This window comes from Alligator mississippiensis, chromosome 1 (genome assembly GCF_030867095.1).
Source record: "Alligator mississippiensis isolate rAllMis1 chromosome 1, rAllMis1, whole genome shotgun sequence".
NCBI lineage: Eukaryota > Metazoa > Chordata > Crocodylia > Alligatoridae > Alligator > Alligator mississippiensis.
Window position 1 is genome coordinate 279,663,454 of NC_081824.1, and position 13,243 is coordinate 279,676,696.

The following is a 13,243-nucleotide window of genomic DNA, read 5'->3' on the forward strand; positions in this document are numbered from 1 at the left end:
CTAGGAAGCTGAAGACAGTGTTGTGCTGTCCTAGCCTCAACCCTCAGGATCCTGATGGGAATCCTCGGATGGAAAACTGAATGAAGCCAGGGAGCCTTGAAGTCAAAATTTTCCATCATGCTGCTTAAAAAATAATCAGGAGTAACAAATAAAATTACATGTTCTATACTGTGGGCAACTGAGGAAAGCATTGAATTAATAAAGAGCAATATATTAGTTTTCACCCTGATTTTTTAATTACACATGCAAGAGATATCTGATGAAGAACTTGCACTGGAAGTTCCTGGTTCTATTTAAAGTGAATCCTTTAAAACCTTTTAAACAGAACAGCGTGGATGGCTTTAAATCGCATAACGGGATCAAAACCTAATATATATCTCCCTCTGAAAAGAAAGAGGAATCTCAAGAATATGCCTGGAAAATCCAGAACAGCAGGTGTATTACAACAGTGAAGTTAACCAAAGCAATGGAAAAAAAAAAGAACTTATTTAAGAAAATAATGATCATGTGTATTTTTATCTTTCATACCGGGTTGTGTATCTAATGTCTGTTTAGAAGAATGATGCAAAGCAATAAAATTATTTTATGATCAATTTGGTGGTGCCAGATTGACACAACTTGGAAAGAAGGTCATATTTTTCCCATTGAACGAAGTGTTATTAGTGCAACTGAACCCTACCCTAATTTTGTGCTTAAGTCTCATTGTAAGTTGATGTGTAGGGATGTTTCTCTTTCAGCCCCAGTAAAGCTTTCCATGCTGGCCACTCACTAAGCTTCCATGTTTTGGTTCCAACAGGCTGTTACATGGGCTCTTTCTTTGCTGCCTAGGCACATTTCTGAGGCACAGTTTCTGTTTTTACCCCATTATATAAATGGGAACTAATGACTTAGCTCAAGTTTTATGGATATTCCTGTTTTACTGGTCAGGGGCATGCTTTAGCTCAAGCAAATAAGACACAGACTTACGTAGAAGTTCTAAAAACCAGCATACTCTATCTGACACTAGAAACATATAGATGGAGACAAACTGGTGAACTGCACACAATTCTCTGTGCTAGACGCTCCTCCTTCAAGTCTTAAGCACCTTTGGACTTGGGTTGGAGTCCTCTAAGGAGTCCAGGAAGGTTCCTTTCCCCCTGCCCTCCTTCAGATTGGTTCTCTTCTGGAACAGAGTGTTTCCATTTTCTCTTGTCCTAGATTCCTTTTTAAAAATGACCATTGACAGATTCTATTATATAGTCTCAAGCCTCTTTTGTCGGGTGATCCTGACCAGCCTTGTGAAGTGATCAAAGTGGATCTATGGCTTAGTTATGTCCACACAAGGAGTTTCAGCTTAAGACCTTGGTTTGTTCTGCACTGCAGCCAGCTCCTTGTTCGAGTGGCCTTTCATGTGAAAAGAGGGCAAACAAAATGTAATGCCCTTTTTTTTTACTTATAGGTCACCACACCTTGGAGTTTCAGGCCAACATGACTATAAAAAGACAACAGAGCAGGCCATGAGTCCAGCATTAAAAATTTAGTTTCCAGTGTGATGTATACATAGAGTCCCCAGTGTCAAACAGAGAGGTTATCCAAAATGTTACAAGTAATAATTTCTGCATATACACATTCATTTGCAAAATTTGAACATGGGGACTTAAGCAGCAAATCCAAGAGCTCTGTGTTCGAGTTAACTCCACTTTTCTTCACTGTACACAAGCAGCGAGGCTGCTCTGACGTGCTGTAATTATAGCGCATTAGAGCAGACTCAATCACGCTCCAGCAGGCTCCATCGTCTCATGTATAAGTGTCCCTATGCTAAAAAATGGTGGTGAGGGTGATTTAAAGCTCTTTTTTGCTGAGTTTTATTTAAAGCACTTCTGCCGCTATTTTTCAGTGTGGGGGCACTGATACATGAAACACTCTGGGCACTTTAATTAGAGTGGCTCTCAGAGCTGCTCTAATTAAACCATCTCCCCCCTATCCCCCACTCCTGGAGCATGTGTATAAATGCCCTATGAGTTTAAGCTGAATTCAACATTGCACTCTAAAACAATTAAGAACAATCCTTCAAAACCACTGGAAAATGCTATAGTTAATGTTTCAAATAGTTTAATGATCAGCATTTGAGGCGCATATAAATATGCATTTGTATTGCTAACCTTACTGAGGTGGGGACCATGCCTTGCTTGGGTTGTTCCTGAGTCTTTTTGACCCAGTGAATAGAATGGTTCACTTGGATAAAACAGCATTTTCCAATTAAAACCTGTTTCATCAAAAAATTCCCAACTAGCTTAGGCTTTAGCACTGTTTTGAGGAAACACATTATAGGCGTTGTTAGTTAAATCTCCATGCCCTTTTACTACTTAGCCCTTCTTTGAAAGTAACCAGCAAGCATGACAATTTGTGGAAATCATATTGCATTGCTTTTTTGTGTTGACAGCTAGACTGAAAGCATCAATTTATCTCACTTGGGTTACAGAAAAACCATTGGATTTTTGTAATGTTTTATAGCCATTACCAGGCTAGGCTAGATTCACATTAGTGACAACAATTTACTCAGCACTGAGCTCAGTGCTGCCACAGCTAGATTAATACCAGAACCCAAGCTAGCTTGTTTAAAAGCTAGCTCAAATAGTTCTTCACTACATTTCAATCACTGCTGTAACTAACCACTGTGACTGCCATGTAGACTTATGCTGAGAGATAAAAGACTCAAGTCATTCAGTTCTCAAAATGTGGGACTCTGAATATTGAACTTACATAATAAACTAAAAATTCTAGCAGTATTTTGTTAAAATCCTCTTGTCTCTGAGAAGTATGTGTAAGACATGGGTTAACCTTTCTGGAGAGTGGAATGGCAGGGGGACTAAAAACTAGGTAACACACATTTAAAATTTGACTTATAGCTTTAATTGAAGAACTGCACACTTGAAATCTTTAGATCAACATTTTTCCAAATGTGACAGGTAACTACTATGCAAAAACTTAAATTACAGAGAAGTTCTGCAGCTCCATTATAAGGTAATTAGGTGAATTCTCTACTGAAATGCTCCACAAGACTTTAAATGTATTTGAGAAAGTGCAGGGAGAGAATGAAGTAATAAAGACAATGTTTAAATTTTCATAAACAATGAAGATTAAGCACAGGCTTTATATCTGACTCTGAAACCAGTAGGCTAAGTCCTTTGCCTTGAAAACATAACATAGGAGCAGTATTAAACTTAATGTTTGGAGGAAATCTGTCTCTGTTTTTCTAAACAAAGATGCCAGTCTTGTCATGGCCAAATTTTGCTCACAATAACACATGTCTAATTCCAAAATAACTAACTCCTCTGAAATAAATGTAGTTTTACACAAGCATGACTGAATGCAGAATCAGTGCTAAGAAGTTTATTATTTAACAGTTTTTAATCATTTAAAAAAGTTAGCTTATATTTTGAAACCACAAAGTCATGATTCCCTTATCTTCTTTTCCCTTTTAGAGATTGTTACACTTACTTGTGTTAAATCAGATGTAAGCCCTTCAAGGATGATTCCATTTCTTCATGAAATGGTACTTCATCTTTTGAGGTTTACCAACATACTGTATTTCTTCCCAATGCAGATTTGTTTACATTTTCTCAGTGATGAACGGAGTTTTCATTGTACTAAAAACTTCACTTTTCTTTCATCCAAACCTAACTAGACCTAGAAAAACTTTCAACTAGTCCATTTCTCTCCACCTGACCATGGCATTCAGCAGAGACATGAGCTAAGAGGTTATTGTATTAGTATACAATTCTACTAACTCTGATTTACTGATTGCTAACTCTACTAACATAATTTCCTATGTTAAGTTGCTTGTTGAGTAAATTTGGGAGTTATCACTTTTAATTAGAGATGGGTCCCAATACTCTGTCTTCTAGGAAATGGCTTGGAATCTCAGTATACATTCTGCAGGTTATTCCTCTCCAATGGAATGGATAAATCACACAGATTAAAATGCATGCATTCTCCAAACTGAAACAAGATCTGGTTAGCGTAGCATATGTCTGTCTTCACTTTAAAACCATGACCTGATATATGCAAAGAATTTGGAAACTTGCAAGTTTAAATTTCAACCCCAGGCTGAAAATTGGCTTCATCTAGTCTTTCTGTATTTATGTTGCTACCTTGCTAAGTCTCACTCTCCAGAAGCTTTCCTACATCTCCTTCTGGGATGGATTTTGTAGCTGGCTCTGTGTACATTGCACAAAGCCAAACTTACCAACTAAATTTCTTGTTACTTTCTCTTCTCTTTAGAGGCCAGGGAATTGCCTGTCCAATCCATCTCTCCACTTGCTGCTGAAGAACATTCTGCCATGGTTGTCCTCATTCAAAAACAGTCCGACTCACTGGGATAGAAGGCTATCACCATCCATCAAAAGCTTCACCATCAGTCTTGAAGCATTTCAGCCCATGTTGAAAGAGGGTAAGTAATGATTTGATCACACTTTTGTATGAAGACTTCAGAGATACCTGGATTACAAAAAATGTTCTCCAGTTTCTTCCCAAGATGCAATCATTTTTAATTTAAATTAAACTATAAAAGAAAGCTCATAGACATAAATGTTATCAAAGAATGGCCATTCTTTAAGGTTTTGGTTATGCAATATGTTGCAATTCCCCAGCTGTCATTGATTACTAAAATGATGGAAAATCATGGGCAAGTATTATAATTCAGAAGTGGGATGTTATATTACTTTCGACTTGGAAAAGGTTTCTTGATATTGTTCCTTGGTGATGATGTGCTCAGAATAATGTGGAACATAAGGAGCCAGAACCTAGTTGGTGTATTTTGGCATAAATACATTGGTGCCGATTTACACTGAGAATGTGAGGCCAAGTGTATAAAAATAACGTACACAAAGCTGCTTTAGACAAATGAGTACTTAGAATGAAAATATTGAATCTGACTCGAGATACAGTAATAACTGAGTCCATATACACTTTCCTGGACTAAAATATTGAATTGGTCATTTGGCCAGTGACTCTAGTATTCTTTTAAAATACAAATAACTGAATGAACTAGAAAAAACCTGGCTGTATGACTGGTTAAAAATCCAATGAAGTAACTTCAAGTCTTTCCATAAACTCAAATAAGCTTTAGATTAGGTTAGGAAAATCACTTTAAATTAAGATTGGTAAAATTTTGGAGAAATGAGTTAAATGCAAGAATGCATAATTGTTTCTAGTCTTTCTTTAACAGAGAGAGACTGAAAAGGGTTGGATATATCCTTAAGCCTGTGCGAATAGAGAACTATTCGATTCAGATTTGGCTGATTCGATTCAGAGATTTGAATAGCTTTTCTGAATCAATTCAGAAAAGATTTGGAGCTGGTTAGGAACAATTCAGAGGTTCATCCATAGGGTATAATGGGGAATCAGTGAAATATCTATAACTTTGTTGTTTTTGGCTGATTCAAATGAAACTTGAGGTGCAGTTTTCCAGAAAACCTTGCACCTATCTCCTTGAAACTTGACAGGCTTTCTGGCCTCAGGAAGAGCTACCACCCCTGTAGTTTTTGCCCCACTGTGGATTAACATATACACGTGACATGAGTTTTGCTTTAGGAGTTTGGGGTGCAGTTTCCCAGAAACCCCTGAACCTATCACCTTGAAGTTTGGCACACTTCATGCTCTCTGTAGAGGCTACTGTCCCTCTAAGTTTCATTTGAATCAGCTAAAAAACCAAAGTTATAGATATTTCATTGATTCCCCATTATACCCTATTGCCGAATCTTTTCCAAATCGATTTGGATGCTCCAAATCAATTCAGAAAGCCTAAAGCTTTTAGTGATTCAATTCAGATTTGTAGATTTGGTCGCTGAATCATCTCCAAATCTGAATCGCGATCCGAAGCTTTGCAGAGCCCGAATATCCATCTCTAATTAACCTGAGGCCTCATTTTAAATTATTAGAACATTGTGTCTATGCAGAATTTGCAGTCTTTCTCTTCTTGACAACATGGAACAGGTTGAATATTTTAATTAAAATATTGCACTAATATTGGGTGGTTGCAGCCCTGCTTCTTTAAATGTTGATGCTGCATTTTCTTTGAGTTTAATTATAGTTAAATTTAAGACCATCTACACTACCCCTTTACAATTCAGATTACTTCCCAAGAGGCAGTTGAATTAATTATTGACATATCTTGGCATTGTTGAGCGAGTTTCAGATTCTGCCATCCTAATTCAGGCTGTGCAATACTTTACTTCTCAATAAAACTTATTGATTTCATCAGGACTCTATGTGGACCAGAGGCACTAAACAGAAACATTGTTAATATGGCAATATCTGGCCCGGGATATATAGGAAAATACCAAACTGGTTGCTTAGAACAACAGTTTATAACTGAAGGCTGATTCCTCTAAGAACTGAAATCTCTCCCCTCAGCTTGGCAAGGAACCTAAAGCTAAGCCTTAAGGGCCTTTTCTGAGCCAGAGGATTGGGCCATTTGGGGGCTAGCCTGCACGGTCAGCAGTTCCTTCTTTCACTGTTTGCTGCAGGCTGGTACATAAAGAACTTCTGTCTTGAAATACCATGCAGTACAGGCTGAACTGAGTCTAGGAACTACAAGAGCTTATCTGTATCCAGTAGCCTGACTAAACATCCCTGATGTACCCTCACTTACAAGTCTTATCTCTTTACCAGAAGAGATACAGAAAAGAAACCCCCAGAAAAGATAGTGGACTTCCTATCAGGCAAAGATTTTGACACCTTTTGGGCTCCTATTCAGGGAGCTGGATTCAGTTACAGTATACCATTTGTCATGACTAGAACACATGATTTCCCCTACTAACTTTTGTTGGACTCTGTTAGAAAGGGACCTCTCTCTTGAGGAACTGTCCAGCTAGATCCATAAGAGGAACCAATCTATGCCTTCTCTTGAGAACTTGACTGACTTCTACAAATTTGATTTTCTTTTTTATGTTTGCCCTACACTGCTTAGCTTCAAGGACTGGAAGAGCAGAGAGATTCTCTTTCTACTTCCTCTCCATCACTTGGGGCATCATGAAAACTCTGTGGATGCTTATCTGTGGTCAAAACTGTATTTGCTCAGTCAGCCAAGATTTTCATTTAGTTTAGTAAGGTGCAGACTTCAGGTTTTGGCGCTATAGTTTTGTTTGAACTGCCTTTCCAAACAAAAGGTCTTTGACTCTTCCTAGCCTAAATCAGTAGCCAAAAAAAAAATCTAAAATATAGAATTTATCCAGTAGCGCAAACAGCTATTAAATTGTGAAATATGAGCAGTAAGATTTTTCCATTTCTTCTTTTCAATAGTTAGCTTATTTTTAATTAAATTGGCAAGACTTCAATTATCTTGAGTAACTAGATAAATTATGTATTCATTTAGAAGGCCTGCATTGGAACTTAATACCAGTTGCATACATTTTGACAAATTTTAGGCAGAAAATGTCTCAGGGGAGTCCTGCTTTCTGTCATTTAAAAAGCTTTTATAATCACTTAGTCCAAAATGGTGATGTAGGCCGAAGTTTGAATCCCTGGCATATTGCTATAATGCTGCATTAGCTTAATCCTTCATTTTCTTGTCAATTAAGGACTTATCTGTATTCACAGATTTGCTTATCTGTTATTCTTAGTGTATTTTAATGCTAGTAGTTAAAATCCCTTTGTTTATGGCAATAAGGCACCATTCAGTTTGTGAACTTTATAAAACCAACCTCTGCCAATTTTGCTGTTTGAGAATAGCTGTAAAGAAGTGTTCCCACAGTAATTACTTATTCCAGAGATGTTCACTAAAGAATGAAGTAAGGGGAAAGTGTATAAAACAATTGTACAACAACTGAATCAAGTTTTACCAAGCACCTTCCCAGGATCTACTAAGCATTTTAAAGGACAGGTCCTTGCAAAATAGTACACAAAATCTGTTGTCTTTAATGCAATTACATATAGTGACTTTACAAATATTGGTCGTTATTTAAAGTATTCACATTTAAATTAGAACTTGGTCTAAAGGTTGGGAAATAGTGAGTGGAAGGAGGGGGGGGGGGTGGGGCAGGCTTTTGAACATGGATCTCAGCTTCCCATCATTACCTGCTGTGAATGGCATGGGTCATGGGTAGTGTCACTCATTTCTAATACTCATTTTGTCATATTGAAATAGGGACAGGGATGTTGAGATAAAGGAAGGGAAACTTCAATAAATTGGGGGGCGGAGGGGAAAAGCAAATCTCTCTCTCTCTCTCATTTTTATAGTATGGTTTTATGGTTTGAGATTTTATTGATCTGGAAATGTTAGTTAAAAAGGAAGGTTGAAATGGGAAAGGGAAAAACACCCTGCTTTCTTTCAGTATTCATTGGTGGGATTCATTGAGGCATCTCACTATAGACCCAGGGGTATGAATACCAGTCTTGCTCTGGACTTGCACTGAAAAGCTGCTCGCAAATCATCCAGTTGCAAATGGGTACCTGGTTGTTTGGGCTGGAGAACTGAAAGGAACCAGATGTGATGCTAACCACATTACACTCTTGTGTGGTATTGACTACAGAAATTGGCATATCTTAATTCCCTTAGCCAAATAGGCTGCTAGACATGGGTGGACTTTGAATCTTCTGAGGACCCATAAAGCTTGGCTAGCTTCTGTGTTCCGTTTGCAAACAAGTCTTTAATAAACTAATTTTATTTACTGTTCCAATATCAAATTGCTTGTGGCCTCCCTTTTCAAAAATAACTAGCAAATGAATGTGCCTCAGGTGTTTGAGCCAACATGAAATGCTTTTTTATTATTGCTGATCTTGCATGAGCTCAAATGACAAGAATTCAAATTTCAGATCCCAAACTGAGTCTGCTATGATGGTGTCTAGAGAAAATGCAAGCTGAATTGTCTGTACCACCCCAACCACTTTGTCCTGCTAGCAAGGCAGCCAAAGATTCGTCTGAAGATGGGAATTCATAGATCTAGCATACCAATGTAGTTGGTTCTTAGCACTGCCTCAGACATGAAGTTAGTGCAGCTGAGTATTAAGCCCTTAAAAATTTTACTTGAAAACTGGTCAAATGTGATATAGAGCCATTTCAAAGCAAGATGTCCATAATGCCCTTTCAATGGAATCCTCTTGCAGGGCAGACCTTCAAATATTTAGTGTAAATGCTTAATAGTCTTTCAAATTGTTGAAATACTGGCAAGAAAGATGATAATTGCATTACAACCTACAAAACATTTTTGCAAATGATAGGCCATTATATTGCCATTCATTTTTGCCTGCAACATAATGGCTGGATATGACCTGTTGTCATTTTTTTCCACAAGATGGCAGCTGTCAGCAAAGGAATCACAGTTTAGAAATGATTCTTGTCCTGTGAGTGCCTAGTATACTGCACCAAGCTAAATAAATGTATTTGTCAAGAGTACCTGGTTTTAAGAGCTCTTATATCCCTGTCATAAAAAGACAGACCCTCTGTCTTTGTTGTGAACCAAAGTGATCTCTTTAATCAATAGAGACTGCTGGTTCCAAATGACCTGCATACTGAACCCTGAGCCTCACACTCGTCTTCCTGGATGAACTCTGGTTCTAAGTCTACATTCCACTTGTAGTTTTTTAAAAATGACATTTGCCTGCCAGAAACACAACATGAGCAGTAGCTATAAAGTATTGCCTAAGGATGGAAATGCTACTGAGATGGTTTCACAATTGAGTTAACTTTTCTATTGCAAGGGAAATACTTTATATAGTAGTTGCTTGAGAAAAAAGAGCATTGTCTATTTCAGCTACACTTTCCTGTTTGTAATTTGTAATTTTTTGTAAACGTACTGTTGTGCCAAATCAGCCAGTTTGTATTTCAAAAGCATGAGGTGCTTGAGCATTTACATTGCCTAATTTGTTTTTAATCCTTTGCTGGAGTTTGAAGGCAATAAGGTACAATTATTTGGGGGTACATAATGCTGTTTGAGCCAGCCATCTAGCATTGACAGAAACATAATAAATTGTTCATATGTAACTTTATCATTTTGCAATATTTCTCCTGCCATCATTTCTCCAGTACAGCCTGGTAAAAATTTACTGTAATAATGAAAATTCAGATTACACACTATAATCTCTACCTTGCATGTCACACTTCAGGTTCCATCAACTGATCTTGATCATATCTTTTAAATAGTCAACATGACAAATACTTAATTCAAAACTTTTGCTGGTATGGAGTGGATAATTTAATTGTCAAAAGCTATCATTTATACTATTTCATTCATCATCAGAAGCTGCCAGCTTGTGGAATAATGAATTGAAACCACATCCATCTCCATGCAGTAATCCAAATGAAGTACAGCAGAGAGTTTTAATGAAACTCAGTAGCAGTTCAATCCACCAGCATGTTACTTTGATTCAATTAAAGTTATTTTAATTCCCTTGCTAAACAGCAAGGATATGCTACAAACAAATCGCCCTTAAACTCCCTCCTTCTGAGTTCAGCAGTCTTGCTGAATTAAGTGTTTGGTGCATGCTAATAGTTCATCTCCCTTGCCAGTTAGGGCGCCCAGTAGTTGGCATCCCTCAGCAACATGAATCACAGCAGTAGGAAAAGAGTTGAAGAAACACTAATCTAGGCCTGAATCACGGATCAACTAATTTCCTGTCCTGTGCAATTGACAACTGGCTTTCTCTCGTGGTGCAGATGCGAATGGACTGTCGATGCGACTAGTTTACAGATGGTCAGTGCATGAGCTCTTAATTATTGAAAATGTATCAGGAAGTCCTTCAGTCTGGGCCGCATCTCAAAAACCAACCAAGTGAAATAACAGAACTATCTTAATACTAGGCAACTGTCAGTCCTTCTGGATTATGGTGTATGCATGAGCAGTCACCAAGACGTTAAACACATATGTATAGATAAGAGTATGGAGGAGTGGAGGCTGCCCAGATCTTCCATCTCCCTTTAGACCACTGAGACAAAATCAAATGACCAGACCAAGTCCAGATGTTAGGTGGCTCAATGGCTGTAGCTATGTACATGTCCAGGAATTGAAGCTTGGTGTCCTGCATGGCAGACAAGGATTCTATCAGTGAACCACAACAGCAGCTTATTTTAATATGTACCCTCCAAAATTTTCCACCCTCAACAGATCCAGACCAAACTGGAGGTACACTAGTTAACCTTTTGTTTTCTTTCTGAACTTGTGTGCAGAAAAAAAGAGCATTCACGCTAAATCCTCTAAGTGGAGATGCTTAATTTGAGATTCTAGAGATAAGATTGTCCTGGATATCCTACTAATCTCTCAATACCCAGATCCTAAAGACTTTCTAGAAGAGCTAATAAGATGGATCATATTTTCAAAAGAACCTGAATCTTATTTTCAGGAGACTCTTAGGAGCCAACTCTCATTGACTTTCAATGAGATATATAGGATCCTAAATCACTTTTGCAAACTGGATTGTAAGTCCTTTGGTAAACCCCCTCCCCCCCCCCCAAAAAAAAAACCTCATCAATGATTTAGGCATTTCTGAAAATTCCTCTTATTTTTTCTAAATTGTTTCAGATGTAAGCATAAACAAGTATAGCACTTCTGATATGATAGCTCAAAAGCAATATTATCCCAATTCTCCTTTAAAAAGGTCTCTCAACATGTACAGCTCACACTAAATATATCAGCTGGATGTTGATCAAAGATATTGAAAGAATTACTATACCATATTTCTCATACCTCATCCCATTGGGCAATTGTTTCTATATAATTCTAAATAACATCTGCCTGCTATGGATATTAGCTTACTATAACAACTTAATGACAAGTACAAAAAATGTGATAAATATAACTGTCAGTATTTTTTTCTAGAAATGCTTGTATAGGAGGATGATTTCTCTGAAACAAAAACATCATACAAATCTATTTTGTAATGTGAGCATCACTTTCATATTGTTAGTTCCTTATTATGACTGTTTTTTGTCTCCCACTTTAAGTAAAGCATGTTCTTGTTGTTATAGTAATCCAAAGTAAGTCAGTAAAACTGGTTAAAGCAGAGAGCTATATTCTTTGGGCCAGTATGTAGCCAAGAAAACCTACAGTAACTTTACCCTGTGTTCTTTGAAGTACAAATTATGTTTAAATACAGTATCTAAATTTCACTATCCTCAGTTCTGGAGGCAAATTACTTTTCCATCATCAGGATGTTGAATTTGCTAGGAATAACTGGTTTGTTTTCCCATGGAGCAATTCCTGATTCTACAAATCTAGTGTTTCTTGGACCCCCCCACCCCCCTCCCCCCCTTCTTCAGTTTCTCTTAAGATATAATCCTGGTGTGGATTTATTTGCACCTACATAAACATTTAGAATATGTAGTTCAATTTATAACCCATCAGTAAAATTATAGCTCTATATACAGAATTATATGGTAGCAAATCAATGTAAATTTATCAAATTGGTAGTATTGCCCTATAAAATTTACAGTTACTTTAACAAATTATATCCTGTAACAAAGCAAGATTCTTCCAGACTTTCTGGGAGCTGGTTTACTTCCCAAATATTTTGGCAAAACATTAATAACCATAATTTATTTCACTTCTAGTTTTTCTTACATGGGATAATGCAAGGTTTTCTTTTGGCTCAAATTGAAATTGGCCCTTTCATTCATTATATATTTAAAAGTTTGTGAAACCTCTCCCATCCTTGATAAGAGAAAACAGATGCAATAATTAATTTACCATGCACTTTGCTGAAATGGATCATGATCGGAATAAAAATTCCTTTAGTAATGCCAGAAGGAACATACAATTCTGACCTAGTCTACCTGGCTAAAGATAGAAGACCAAAAGATGATGTAATCTTCCAGAGTTCATTAATAAAGTGCCAAGTGCCTCTTGGTCTGCTAAAAAGTCTCCTTGCTATTAATGAACCAGTTCCACCATGCTTTGTTTGCTGTTAAGCATAGATTGTTAAAGGAAAAAAAAAAGTCAAAACATAGTAGGGGCATACAAGCATTTGCAAAGCGTAGAGAAGAACCAGTTTAAGTTGCACAGTTTACTTTGAGTGATTTACATATACATCAAGAGAGCATTGGGCAGGCATTTATCCTTGAGGGGAGGAGACACAGCCAGGGGCTGTTGTGCACACATGCCAGTGTGTCTTGCAGGCCTCCTGGACTACCAGAAATTGCTGAGCGCCTAAGCCACCTCTGATTGACTGGCTGCCAACTCCCACCCCAGGGTGTTATCCCTCATGGTGACCCCTCCCTTCTGCCGTGCTCAGAGGCTTCCAGAAAAGACCCAGAGCAAGCGCCCTCTCT

General features: G+C 37.6%; 1 long non-coding RNA gene across 1 annotated transcript in view; it reads left to right on the plus strand.

Moving 5' to 3' along the window:
* LOC132247716 (uncharacterized) overlaps positions 1 to 13,243 on the plus strand; it is a 75,534-nt gene that overhangs the window by 35,296 nt on the left and 26,995 nt on the right. Inside the window, exon 2 of the long non-coding RNA XR_009459046.1 lies at positions 4,264 to 4,432. This is a non-coding gene — a long non-coding RNA (uncharacterized LOC132247716). The remainder of the gene's footprint in view (positions 1 to 4,263; positions 4,433 to 13,243) is intronic.